Source organism: Actinia tenebrosa, unplaced genomic scaffold, assembly GCF_029948245.1.
Source record: "Actinia tenebrosa isolate PJP-AT-01 unplaced genomic scaffold, QUT_ActTen_1.0 PGA_scaffold8__29_contigs__length_14323225, whole genome shotgun sequence".
Classification (NCBI taxonomy): Eukaryota; Metazoa; Cnidaria; class Anthozoa; order Actiniaria; family Actiniidae; genus Actinia; species Actinia tenebrosa.
Window position 1 is genome coordinate 10710500 of NW_028292585.1, and position 13133 is coordinate 10723632.

A 13133-nucleotide genomic window follows, 5' to 3' on the forward strand; every position below is an offset into this window, starting at 1 on the left:
CTAAAACGTTATTATTATTATTATTATCATTATTATTATTTTTATTATTATCAGCAGTAAACACGTTTGAATGCTAATTAGGTAAGCTAGATAGGGCGTAATTTCGTAACCTACCAGCATGACAGGACTAATAATATATACAATCACTTAAAACCAATTATTAATGTTCTTAAGATGCAGTTTAAATACTCGGAATGTTTGAAATGTCCTTAAGATGTGATTAATTTAAATGTTCTTGCAATGTTCACTGTGCAGCTTAATACCGCTTTCTGCATTCTAAGTAATACATCTTTGTATCTTGCTCCAAAGATTCTTCATCTCAGGCTCCATCTCTTTAGACCATCCTCCAAGAGCGTCCAAAATGAGGTTCACTTGCAAGATCGTGTATCCTGGGTGTTGTTTTGTGAACTCAAGCCTAAGTGCTCCATACTTCTTCGTCTTCTCTTTGTCTTTCTTTTCTCGGTTGTTAACCCACGGACAGCTCATTTCCACCATGAGTAATTTCTTGTTATTGTGGTCGATGAAACGTGCGTCCACACGATTAGATCGTACATACATGTGGTCAGCATATACAGGTACATCCCAGTATGCTTCAGCGTCAGTTGATTTGTAGAGTGGTTTGGGTTTGACATCAGAAAACCATGGGGGTGTACTATCAGCCAGTTTGAGATCTCTTACCATCTCAAAGAAAAACACTTTCAAAGCAGCGTTGTGTCTATCCAGGTACTTGGACTGTGCAAGAGACGGACATCCAGCCAGTACATGAGCCAGACATTCGGAACCCTCGCCGCACATTCTGCATGTGACATTATTCTTGTCTGTTGTTCCCGTCTTGTAGGCGGTGTAGACACTCGTTGGGGTTAGCTGTTCGTACAATTCCATAATGCCTGCAACACAATGGGTAGGAGCGCTTACCCACTTGTTAAGCCATGCAAAGCAACCTTCATGACTTAATTGATCATCCTGTCATCTTGCTTTCAGTAGACTTCCTTGCCAATGTTGATCTTCAACCTATGCCTTAGGGGCTCAAAAACCACAAGAAGAATACTTAGGAACATAAAGGACATAGACTTGGATGTTGAGACTGCAAATGCAGCAATTAGCTAAATACTTAATATATTATATAATATTTAAATGTTTGCCATTATTTTTTTTAAACATATATTATTAGGATTAATTTTTACTAAATAGATTTTATGGTATTACATAAATAGATATATTTTTATTATAGTATATTTTATTCTAGTTTTTCTTTTTCTCTTTTTTATTTTTTTATTTATTGTAAATAGATATATTTTTTATTGTAGGATATATGAAGAGATAATCTATACGTCGTATATATATCTATATAGATACCAAATACAATTTTTTTTTTCTTAGTGAGAAATTATTGTAGAAGTATTATGAAGAATTATTATTGTCAATAAAGTTTATTAATTTATTAAAAAATTTTAAAAAAAATTATTATTATTATTATTACTATTATTATTATTATTATGAGGCAGTGTAAACGTCTGGATGCCCAGTGAAAAATAAAGCTTTGGCTTGACGGATACCGTAACCAACCACAGCATCGAATTAAAATCTAACAATGGTACTGAGTTACAGTTGAAAAGGAATGACGATGAAAGCTAGAAAAAAAGTAAAAAAATACAGACCAAAATTTAAAAAAAAGAAAACAAATTATAAATTCAAATAAAAATTTCTAAAGGAAAAGTCCATTGTGCATATGAATGTCCAATATAATATCATAACAGAGTCTATGATAATTACTGTACGTATCCAAAGTTCTTAAATAATTTAACTGCTCAGGTTGAATGTTCTAGCAATGTGTAGCGAGCTAGTAAGGCTTGCCTTCTGCATTTGACGCATACTTGTCCCCTACAAGTTCTTTGATATTTTGCTTTACCTCTTTTGAACAGCCTCCAAGAACGTCCATGATGATGTTGTACTGGTTGATCTTGTACTCGGGGTATCTGTTTGTTAACTCTAATCTCAGTTGACTGTACTTCGTTTCTAATGCAATGCAACTCGATATATGTTGCACGTTCTCCAGGGAATTACCACACATTATTATTATTATTATTATTATCATTATTATCATTATTATCATTGTTATTATTATTATTATTATCATTATTATTATTATTGTTATTAATATTATTATTATAATAATAATTATTATTATTATTTTGATGTAAGATTATCGCATGTTAGTTCCAAGCGCAACCAAAAAATAAATCAAATTCTACAATCTACAGAGATCAAGAAAGCGAAAAAATAGAAAGTACCAGCAAAGAGTAATCGATGTCGATGTGGGAACTATTTTCGTCATTGGAAAAAATTGCCCATACATTTGGAATATTTGCTCTTTTCGGTCTTTTTCCTCTCTTTCCAAAGCAAAAGGTTGTTCTTAAAAGTAAAGTTATATAGAACAAGAAAACTGCGTGACAAAACATCCTAAATGACCCGTAAATCTTCTGTTCTTTCGCTAACTAGTAGTTAGCGTGTTTTTGAGGCTACGAAACCTAAGAAACCATAAGAGGCGAACGTATAGGCCAACAGATAGTATGAGCTTATAAAATCAGCAAAAATACTGTTCTAAATTTGGACAAATTCCTATGAATTATATACTAATATGTTCAGGAAAGGACGGGATTTTCAAATCCACTTCTGTTTTCTTTCCTTTTTTTTTTTCTTTTTTCTTTTTTTTGACAGGTCCTGTTTTATTTCAAGGAGACACGATTTTCTAGCTTGACCCCGGTTATGTCATGCATTTTGTCTTGTAAAATACATCCAATAGCGTACATTCAACTCAAAAAGTACGGTGGTTTTTTTCAATAGAATTGTTAATTATAGCACTTGCGTACGTGTCCCCTGTCTTCTTGATTAACTTCTCAGCAAGGCGCTTTAGAAAAATCTGGCATTCTGCCCCCATCCCTCCATTTGTACCGAAAACTAAGGGCGTAAATAATAATAATAATAATGATGATGATAATAATAATAACTACTTTATTTAACGAGGGTGGCACATAATAGCATAAAAATACTAACAAACCTGTATCCCTTAAGTACTATGCATTAATTACAATATATATATAAATCGATAAAATCCCTTATGTAGAAAATTAATTAGCATATCAAAATAGTAAAAATAGTAAAAATATGATACAAAAGCCATAGCTACAGTAAATAAAGTATAATATGACTATACCAGAAAAGATCTGTTAACATTTGGTCAGCTACGATTTCAAGCTCACGCCCCCTCATGTAAGCCCATACAAATTATGTCTCAAAAGCACGGTTTTTGGATCTTTTCTCAAAATAATGACTATCTAGGCAAAAAACAGAAGTGGATTCAGTTAATTCAACTATTCACGGACTGTATTACATGGTTTATATTGAATTAGACTACGAGGTCGAGTTTTCTATGAGTCAATAGATAGTCGACGAGGCGCGTAGCGCCGAATCGACTATTTGACTCATAGAAAACGAGAACGAGTGACATTGAAAACTTTACTGTACAAAGCGAAGGTCAACCGGCACACTGTTTTCATTTATACTTGCGAACTCGTCTCGAAGTATTAACGTAAAGCTTAAACTTGCTCTATTTTTATAGCTTTTTGTCTCTATTATTACTGTCAAAACTCTCTTTCTCTCTGTTTTTTTTTTATCTTATCAGTTTTTGGGTCATTTTTGGGTCATTTTTTCTAATTAATGAGTGATAAACTGAAAATTATTTACAAATACTTTGTTGTTTGTGACATCATTCAAAGCCGTGCCATGTTTACATTTTGCTTAATATAAGATTCAGTTAACTTGTCAGTTAGCTTGCACTTTCTTCATCGTTTCGCCTGTTCTTCCCGTTTAAAATTCATCTTGAATACATGTGAATAAGTTGTCTTTTGGATTTTTTCTGTTCCATGAGGGAATTATCTTAAAATCCCATCATTATCTAAGTAGTCAGTTGTTTGTCCGTCGTAAAGTTTGCACATGAAAATCTCAGTGAAATCTGACGGCCGCTTTTTCGTGTCAAAATTGCCATAATTCTTCAGCTTTTACTTATCTGTACCTTTCAAAACCTCAAATCGTTTCCTTGATAAAGTCTTGTCTGTTCTACAATCGATTTTTAAAGATTTTTTTTTTAGAGAACAAGCAGAGATTTCGACGAAACTTGACCAGGCACTTGTTTATATCTTTTTCGATACAGGATGAGTAAGTACGTTAACCAATCAGATTGCAGGGTTCGTGATAGTATGCTAGTAAGTTTATGCTAACATGGATTAGAACTAGATTATCTTTTGAAATAATTAAGTCAGTACACGTGTGTCAGGGGGACAAGAACACCTTCTATAAGGACAATGAATTCTTGAATGACTTTAACCTTGACGCCAATGTAGCCGAAATTTAGAGTGATAATAATAAGAAGAAGAAAAAGAAGAAAAAGAAGAAGAAGAAGAAGAAGAAAAAGAAGAAAAAGAAGAAAAAGAAGAAGAAGAAGAAGAAGAAGAAGAAGAAGAAGAAGAAGAATGGTTTAATCAATAGAATCCACGAGGTGGCTCTTCACCTATTGATAAATTATATAATATACAGTAACATACACACGAGATTTTAAATTTTCTTTGGCTATAACTTGCCCTAAAGCGATTTTTTCTGTGCATTTGTCATTTGTCTTTCACGCTCATTTTCTCTTTGTTCATCCGTGAGGTTTTGCCTCAAATTCCTTTGTCTTTCACGTTGTTCATTTTCTCTTTGTTCATCCGTCAAGTTTTGCCTCATATTCCTTTTTCTTTCACGATCATGATCTCCTTGTTCATAATCGAAGTCCCGCCTGGATTTGCGTTTTCTCTCTCTCTCTCTCTCTCTCTGCTTGTCGCTTTCCTTCGGTGAGATTCCTTCGTCTTTGCCTTTCTTTTTCACGCCTCCAGAGCTTTTCCTCTTCCAAAAAAACTCTTTACTTCTGGCTTTCTTTTGGCTTCATTCTCTTCTGAGCTATCTTTCGACACATCGATTTCGGAAAGGGGTTCCATCGTAAATAGAGTAAATATAAATATAAATATAAGCTTGAATAAAAAATTGTGTTGTTATCTTTCGGTATTTCTATACGTAATAACAGGTGTAAAAACGTTTTTTACAAAAGTTTAATAGCCGAATTAACCTTTATGTGTACCCGGATGTTGCAACGCGTCGACATTCCCGCCAAAATAAAAAGATAATCTAACCAGCCAATCGGGAATCTTGTGTACACGGATGCCCGTACGTACGGACGGAAGTGACGTCAGCGAAGCCATGAAAAATCAATTCGATGGTTTACCATTTTTTCTTATGTATGGTGCTCCGCTCGAGCGGGAGCTCCGCTATAAAATAGACAAATTTTAGACAAAGATAAGAAATAAGATTGAAAATTATTGGAAATTTCTTATTGATTAATTCTAAAGCGATGTTATGATTATATATGAAAGAAAAGTATAAAATTGCAGATATTGGAGGTAATCTCCACCGCCCCCAAGCAACTGCCTCAGGCCGAGACATCCGGGGCAGCAGACAAAAGAAACTTACCCCCATGGCAAGACACAAAACAATCACCCAAAGGCACCGAAGCGCAACTCCAACATCCACCAATTAGATGAAAGATAAATTAATTGATAAATAAATCAAGTAATGTCATATCCTTTCTTTAGCTTTGCTTTCACCTTTGAACAAAATAGACTGTGACTAGAAATGTCTTTTATATTATTGGGTAAATTATTGAATAGTTCTGAGGCGATGTCTTGAAAAGTTCTCTTCCAGAGGTCTGGCTAGATTCAAGGTGGAACTTTGGCGTAAAGTTCTTTATGGTTTACGAGCTTAAACTTCCAGTGCAAGGAAGTGCTCTGAGTTGTAAGTTGTAATCTCTGCGTTCACGCATTGGTAACCAACCAAGCTTTATATAGGACTGATTCCACAGAGTTTACGTATTTTCCGGTGACAAAACTCGCAGACGATAACTGATTTTTTGGTAACCTTTTAGAAGGTAGTCTGGTAATGGATTAAAAACCAGATCACCGTAGTCCATCTTCGACAGTACAAGTTGTTCAGCCAGCTGCTTTCTAAGATTGTAAGGGGTGAAGTTCTTTATTTTCTTGAGAACGGCCAGACTACTGTAGCACGCAGAAGACAGGGAGTTTATGTCATCTTTCCAAGTTAGATTTTCATTAATGTACAAGCCAAGAAATTTTGTTGTTTGCATACGTTCCAACTGTTTATTATTCACCATAAAGTTGGTCTTGTATGAAGCCATGGAGTGTGTTTTCGACAACTGTTGGGTTGAAAAGATCATGCACTTTGTCTTGTCCGCATTAAGAGCTAGGTTCGAATCACTAGATCAGTCTGTAAGTTGATTTAAGGTAGCGTTCATTTCTGCTTCACATTGTTGTAGATCATCATACTTACAGTGTTTATAGATGGTGGTATCATCTGCATATTGATAACAAGTTGTTCGGTGATCAAAGTTATCCTGAAGGTCCGCTACGTATAAGTTGAATACATTGGGCCAAGTATAGAACCTTGCAGAAAGCCAAATTCCATGGTAACTTTTGTTGACGTTTTGTCATCCACTTGAACAAACTGCGATCGATTTGTTAAATAACTGAGAATCCACTTCAGGAAATTCTTGGAGAAATCTAAGTTATGCTTTTTTTTGGATAACTGATTTAAAGAAAACTGCATGTATCGAAAGCCTTGGAAAAGTTCTGCCAACACCATTAAAGTGCAAATGAACCCTTTGACAATACATTCAGTACTGGTTCTGCATAAAGTAAATAGTTGATTGGTAAAATATTTCTTGATTTAAGTGATGCGTCTCTAAGTTATGAAGGTTTATACTTCCAATATGTAAATGATGGTGACGTCAGGTAAGGTATTTGAGTGTTTTTGTTGTAACTAGTAATACTAAATGCTAGCCATTTTGAAAATAAAAATTGTAAATAGCTTTCATGTAAACCATGAGTAAAATAATGATGCTTTTTAAATACTGTATCTATGAACCAGTTCGATTTTGTATATTTAATTAAGCCTTAATAGACGTCACGCTCATTGGCATATTGAAAGTATAAACCTTCATAACTTAGAAACGCATCACTCAAATCAAGAAATATTTTACCATTCAACTATTTACTTCATGTAGAATCAGTACTGAAAGTATTGTCGAAGGGTTCATGTGCACTTTAAGTTCACTTCACGTTTCTTCATTGCATTAATAATGTCATTCTTTATTCTTAATAACGTCGTGGCGGTAGAGTGACCTTTACGGAAACCGGTTACTTTGTTGTTTAGTATATCATGTTGTTCGATGTACTCTACCATCTGGAGGGAACATTATTCTTATATAGCGCCATTTCCATTTCTGTCCAATGGCGCTTTACAAATTACTATTAAACACTAAAAATATGCGGTAAAATAATTAAGAGTTATATCAAGATGTTAATATATATATATACATTAAAATTTGTTTTCCTAGTTAGACCCAGCCTTAACACCGAGTCCCACATGCGCCGAATCCAACGCAAACGAGCGACGATTGGAGTTCATTTGCATTAGATCCGTCACATGCGGTACGCGGTGCCCAGGCCAGGCCAGGCCTTAATGACATGATAGTAAAATGTAATTTATACTAATTTATATCAAAAGATATTAATAAAGCTACTAATATGAATAATTTGCTAGTTTAAATAATAGAATCAATCAAATTTAAAGAAACGCTTTCTTGAAAAAATAAGTCTTCACTAATCGCTTAAATTCACTAATACTACTAGAAAACTGTATATTCTGAGGCAACTTATTCCAAAGAGCCGGCGCTGCTGAAGAAAACGCTCTATATAATCCATAGTTCTTTAAATTATATGGTACACTAACAAAGCAATTGCTGTTAGAAGATCTAAGACTTCTGCGTTGCACATACCGTGACTAATTGAGATATGTAGGATGGAGTAAGGTTATTTAGTGCCTTAATGTTAATAATAAAATCTTAAAGATAATTCGTTCTTCTACTGGTAACCAGTGAAGCTTTTCTAAAATAAGCGTAATGAGTTCTCTCTTGCGCGTAAGAGTAACAACTCTAGCTGCGGCATTCTGAAGTGATTGGAGCTTTCTGAGCACATGCTTAGGTAACCCATATAAGAAGGAATTACAGAAATCTATTCTTGAAGTAACAAACGCATGTATTAAAATTTTTGCAGTGTGGAAACTTATATATTTCCTTATGCGACTAATATTTCTTAAATGATAAAATGCTGATTTAGCCACTGCATTTACATGTTGCATTATTATTATTATGACAGCAGTGTAAAACTTTTGTATGCTCCATACAAGTGACACAATATGGCGCTAAGCGTAACCTAAAGGCCAAATTAACCCTACTTAAATTCTAATTACAATTGTTAATAAATGACAATATAATATGTTGTGTCTAAATTTATAGTTACTATTTATAGTTATGTTCCAAAAAAAAAAAAGAAAAAAAAAAAGAAAGCTTATGAAGCTTAAAAACTATTATCCTAAATTCTGAGTACATTAAGAATATTTACTAAAATTAGTGATAAAATGGGATTGATAAATCCTAAATCAAATCTTATATGAAATATAAAATGTGACTATATATGAAATCATTAATTTAAAGGTCTAGTCTATTTATTTATGTAAAATTGTTCGATGGATAAGAATCCTATAGATGAAAGACTTTATAACATTGATAAGCTGGCTTAAATATTAATATTCATATTGATTAATCTTCTATTTGTGTTTTGATTCTATATCAAGAATCTAACTAATATAAAGCTATAATAATTATAATAATCTAATGTATCACTATAAAAATTGTTCAATGTTCAGTGCCTATAAGATAGTTCAATGTTCAATGTCAATAGCGTTATAAGACTTATAGTAATGCTTTGAAAGTACGTGCGATGTTCAGGGTGGATGAGATGATAGCTTTCTGCATCTTTATAAGTGTATCATTTCCTCTCCTTTCCAACAGCTTTCTCATGCATTCTTCCAACTACTACTCTGTTTGCTTTTACTTCTTTGTTTTCTGCATACACAGGAAAATCGCAATAAGCTTTGTAGTCCTTACTCTCGTACAAAGGCTTGGGGAGTACAGTTGAGTACCAGGGTGGGACGCTGTCAGTTAGGCCATACTCCTTTAAGAGTTCGAAAACGAGTATCTTTAAGGCAGAGTTATGCTTCCAAACATACTTTGTCTGTGCCAAGGTAGGACATCCTGCTATAATGTGAGGAACACTTTCGAGGTCTTTTCTGCACATTCTGCACTTCAGGTTTATTATTATCATTATTATCATTATTATCATTATTATTATTATTATTATTATTATTATTATTATTATGTATTTTTTTCTATTTTTTATTTTTTGTAAGAACACAATTAAGGTTTATTTACATGGCTCCTTTTTACGTTCTATCTCTATTTACAACATTTACAACAACGAAGCAATAAACTAAAGAACACAGTAGTAGCAAAAAACACGAAGCGAAAAAAGAGATATAATTATCTATGGCTGGATATGAATTGAATGAAAACAATTGTATATGACTGTATACTTTTAACGCTATGCTGCTCCCTGCCATTCAGAACTATTTATGCTATAATGCTGGGGATATTTTACTCCATTTACTAGTATTCTTTGAAACCAGAGTGAAGTTGGTGTCAGGTTTTAGAGTCAGATTTTTGAGTCAGGTTTTCGGATCTAGTGTCAGATTTTTTCCGGGGGGCGTCACATCATGTTGAACACAAAGTGCTCTATATTCGTGGAAACGCTTTGATTTACTATAAAACCCACACCAAGCTTTACTCACACGATATTTCTTGAGATTCGTTGTCTTTGGGGATCGAAACACTCACCTCAAAGAAAATAAACAGCGGTTTCAGATTTTTTGAGCTGTTTTATCTACTATCAACGGGCTTCATGCCACAAATACTTCGAGTACCGCTCCCTTATATCGAGTTACTGAACCCTTTTATTTCAAAATGTTGACGCACTTTTTCTTAACGAAAAATATCCATGCTTTACGTCGAATAAGCCAAGCCGTAGTTTGATGTCCAAATATACTGTCGATGAAGCAGTACACATAAAAGCATTAAGAAATATCACTTCATGTCAGATTTTTGAGTCAGATTTTTCTGTTACGCCGCGTGAGAAAGTGATCATGTTACAAAGCAGATTACAATACGTGATTATAGGGTTTAGTTAGCTCAATGATCCCCAAAGACAACGAATCTCAAGAAATATCGTGTGAGTAACCAGCGAAACCTAACGAACCAACTTCGGATCTAGCCGAACTGGGCCACCTATGATTAGAATTAGAGCTTTGTCGTTGGTCCTCGTCCAGTTCCATAGCTAACAGAGTACAAAAATGTTGCGAAATATTTATTAGCGCTAGTACTTTTTCCCCCAGCAATGTGTGGATCCTATTTCAAAATTAGTACCATATGTCTGGGATCTTTTCGATACAAAGAATGTTTTAGAAATAACTTTCGAAATGCATTTCTAAGTTTTATCATATTATTGGTAATCGTTTAAATTATCAAAGACGTCCGGCGAACCCAGCTATCATATACAACACGGATTCAGAGTGGATAATTCTTAAGGTCGAGCACATTTACCATCTACAATAAGCGAACGTTGTGAAAGGTCACGGCCGGAGCTATCATCGGATAAGATTGTTTATAATATAGTCAAGTAAATCCGCGCGATCTGATTGGTTGAAAAGCATGAACCATTTGCCCATGGGTTGCACGCTCACGTCAGCTTTTTTAGCTTCGGCGAAAAAAAAAACTTTTTGTATCTTTTTGCTGACAATTTATCTAGAAAAGATAACTGAAAATGATTGAAAAAAACTAGCGAAAATACTCATCAATCTCCGACATTTAGTATAGAGTTGTCATTTGATCAGCCTAGTAATAATACGTCAAGATTTGCATCACTTTCAAACAGTGAGCTGGACAAGATTGTGTCAGAGCGTCACTCCAAAAAGACAAAGCAAACCACAAATCGATCGGTCGGTGTCTACATTCAAAGGATTTTAAGCAATGATTAAATAAATACAAAAATATTGTTATCGTGTATTTATTCAACAAAAGTATTTCCAAAGTAATTAACTATAAATATCTTGCTCACCATCTACTTCGCAGCTTCACAACTGCAGTGAAGTACTTTCTGAAGCTCTACATGGGAGGGAAAGCCGACAAAGCGTACTACCCAGAGAAAATTAATCCAGTTCAGTCAGTTAGTTTTGATCCGTGTACGAGATTATTTCCATTGCTAAGTCATTGTACGATAACAAACTTGAACATCGTCAACAACAACAAAGACAGCCACTTTGTTTTTCACTGATTTTCTCGGGCATTACTGTACTAAGATATGTCAACATTTGAAATGTACTTCTTACAGTTGAAAATCACTTTCTCCGTAGTTTTGGACATCTTTGATTCACTTGTAAGCTAAATTTTTGCCATTATTGTAGTCATAACTGTCTTCAGTGTAAAGCTGCCATTTTCAAAACGACTGTTTTTCTGTTTTTGGCGCCTTTGTGCTTTTCATTCACTCAAGGTGCGTAAGGAGAATTTAGGGCATGATCAACAAATACAGTCTATAATTTGTATTTATTTCTTGTTTGTTGACTTGACTATATTATAAAAGCAATGGATCATAAGTAGCTGTGCGTCCATCGAGTTATGGATGCACTTGGGAGGTTGCTTAAGCACTCAAAAAAGCTAGAGTTGCACTCCGCTTCGCGTCGTGCAACTCTTACGCTTTTCTTCGTGCTTAGCAACCTCCCGCGTGCATCCATAACTCGATGGATGCACGCTACTTATGATCCATTCCTTAATTAGGTCACGAGTCGCGACTTCTCAAAGCTTCGCCGAGGCCAGTTCGGCTAGATCCGAAGTTGGTTCGTTAGGTTTTGCTGGTTACACATCTGTCATCGCTAAGTAAACAAATTGCCACCGTACCTTTCACTTTCATCCTATTACACGAGCAGACGAGAGAACAATAGATTGGCCTTTCTTTTCCTACCCCTGTTCATTCTTGGTTATTTAGGGGATTTGGATTAACTCATTAACTTATTAACCGATGCGTACGCTTACATAAGCGGTCACGAGACAGGTATAGGATACAGTAGTTCGTTACGTACGATTGGACCGTTGGTCACAGCAGTATTTTTGGCGTATATAGACGGGAAAACTGAAAAGATCAAGCCAGCACATAATAGAACAGATATAAGTAACAGTTTAAACAGTTTCTAACGGCTAAAAAAACACCAATATAACGGAGTCTAACGGCTAAAAATCCACCAATTTTTGCCCTAGCGCTCTTGATTTGGCCGTTTTATACTCGATTTTTTGGTTGTGTAGCAGAATATTTTTAAAGAAAGAGAAAGTGGGTATTTTTCCTTTTTCATTCTCTAGATCTATAAAGAAATACTTTAAAACATAAAAGAATATAATTAACGACATATATTATTTATATTGGATTCTGACAAATTTATTCCGCAAACTTTTTAAAATCGTCTCTAATTTGGAAATACAAATTCTTAGACTCCACACACTCGACAAAGAAGTGGTCGATTGTTTCAGGATAGAGGGAGCAAAAAGAACAAGAGGAATAATCTAGAATTCTAAAGCGATGTAGGCATATATTTAAGTTTTATATATTCTGTTACAAATACCACTCCAATCCAAAGGGTTGTTCTGATTTATTCTTTTGTTTAAAGTTGCTTTGAGAGATCGGAGGTTTAAACTGTTTCTCAATGAACCACTGGTAAAGATGCTGTGTCTTTATTTTGCCTATTTTAATGTTGTTCTTCCCTAATTTTAAGCTGTCTTTGTTTTGTTTGAGACTACTCATTTTTCCTTTCATTTGTTTTTTTCCATAAAGATGATGATGATGATGATTATGATTTATATAAAGCTGGAATTGCATGAATTATTACTATTTATTATTATTATTATCATTATCATTATAATTATTATTATTATTAAAACAAAAAGCATCAAAATAAAGTTTTCATTATTATTATTATTATTATTATTATTATTATTATTATTGTTATTATTATTATCATTATTAAGGGTTAGA

The 13133-nt window shown here is 34.1% G+C and overlaps 1 pseudogene; it reads right to left on the reverse strand.

Moving 5' to 3' along the window:
- LOC116305725 (uncharacterized) lies at window positions 1–1086 on the reverse strand (annotated as a pseudogene).
- Window positions 1087–13133: the final 12047 nt, after the last annotated feature.